This window comes from Strongylocentrotus purpuratus, unplaced genomic scaffold, assembly GCF_000002235.5.
Source record: "Strongylocentrotus purpuratus isolate Spur 01 unplaced genomic scaffold, Spur_5.0 spur5_contig_812, whole genome shotgun sequence".
Lineage (NCBI taxonomy): Eukaryota > Metazoa > Echinodermata > Echinoidea > Camarodonta > Strongylocentrotidae > Strongylocentrotus > Strongylocentrotus purpuratus.
Genome location: NW_022145516.1, coordinates 1,718,487 through 1,720,405, shown reverse-complemented (window position 1 = coordinate 1,720,405; position 1,919 = coordinate 1,718,487).

The window sequence follows — 1,919 nt, the reverse complement described above, 5'->3', positions numbered from 1 at the left end:
GAAACAAAGAATACCATAAGGAAAGAAAGAAAGAGAAAGTCGATAGAATGATTAAAACACAGAATAACATAAGAGAAAGTAATAGAATGATTAAAACAAAGAATAACATAAGAGAAAGAGATAGAAGGAAGAAACAAAGAATAACATAAGGAAAGACAGAAAGCGAAAGTGACAGAATAATTAAAACAAAGAATAACATAAGAGAAAGTGATAGAATTATAGAAACAAAGAATAACATAAGGAAATATAGAAAGATAAAGTGATAACATGATTAAAACAAAGAATAACATAAGAGAAAGTGATAGAAGAAAAAAACAAAGAATACCATAAGGAAAAGACAGAAAGAGAAAGTGATAGAAGGATTAAAACACAGAATAACATAAGAGAAAGTGATGGAAGGAAGAAACAAAGAATAACATAAGAAAAGACGGAAAGAGAAAGTGGTAGAATTATAAAAACAATGAAGAACATAAGAGAAGGTGATATGAGTTTGAGTTTGAGTTTGAGTTTGAAGTTTATTATCCAAAACAAAAAGTACATCAATATAACAATCAAATGTGAATGATTAATTAACATTGAAAGGATAAATGGGACCAGAAAATAGCATTTAATGCTAATCGTGTCTAGTACCACTAACACACAAAAAGTATCACAGCAATAAATGAGAATGTAATGAATAAATATGAATAACTATTGAATTCATACCTAAGCTACAAACTATTCTACATCTAGGGTAAATGTGTTCTGTGCTTATTTACAAAGCTATGGTATTTTACACTAAATAAAAGATGAAGAATTATATAACAAAACATTTACAAAAAGGCAAGAGCCTTGGTTCTAAGTTATAAACAACTATTCTATTAACATTTGTGATATAAGAGTTCTACGAAAGCAAGACACTGATGCTTTCTCCCTTACAGAAAGGGGTAGATCATTCCAATAGCATGTGCCTCTGAATGACATTGAAAATTTACCTTGCGTTGTCCTTACTTTAGGCACACTTAACTTCTTACTTTCTCTTTGTCTAGTTTCATAGTTGTGCTCTATGAAACAGCAATACTGAATTAGAGACTGTGGCAATTTATCATTCAATAATTGATACATAAAAACACAAACAGATAATTTATGGAGTTGATACACATTCAATAATTTTAGCTCCTGGAATATCGGTTGTGAATGAGTCCTAATTGGACTAAACGTTATTACTCTTAGTGCCATCTTTTGGCTTAATAATAAACACTTCATGTTCATTTCATAATTACTTCCCCAAACCTCAATTCCGTAGGTCATATGCGGTTGGATTAACGTCTTATACAGTAACAACAAAACACGCCTTGGCACAAACTGTCTTAATCTATATAAAACACCAACCCTTTTCCTAATAAACTTATTAACCCTTTGGATATGAGGTTTCCACGTCAAGTGTTGATCTATATAAATTCCTACAAATGATGCAACATCAACCTGGGTTATTTCAGTCTCTGCTATTTTTAGCACCCCTTGAGTCACTACTGATTGCCTACTCCACCTTATTAAAAAATAATTAGTCTTTAATAGATTGACTGTAAGTTTATTCACCTTACACCATATGGTCACCTTATCAAGATGCATATTAACTATATTATCCATATCAATTGAATTCTGTTTCGGTGGAAACGTATGAAACAAGTTAGAATCATCGGCAAAAAGTCTAAAATTAAAATAATTTGTTGAGTTTGGTAAATCGTTTATGTACAACAAAAACAGTGTAGGTCCCAGCACAGAACCCTGAGGAACACCACATGTTATTATCTGCTTCAATGAGCTATGTCCATCATAGTTCACAAACTGAAATCTATTACAAAGATAATCTTTAAACCACTGGAGAGGAAGGCCCCTTATTCCATAATGTTCTAATTTTCCAGCCAATATTGCGTGAT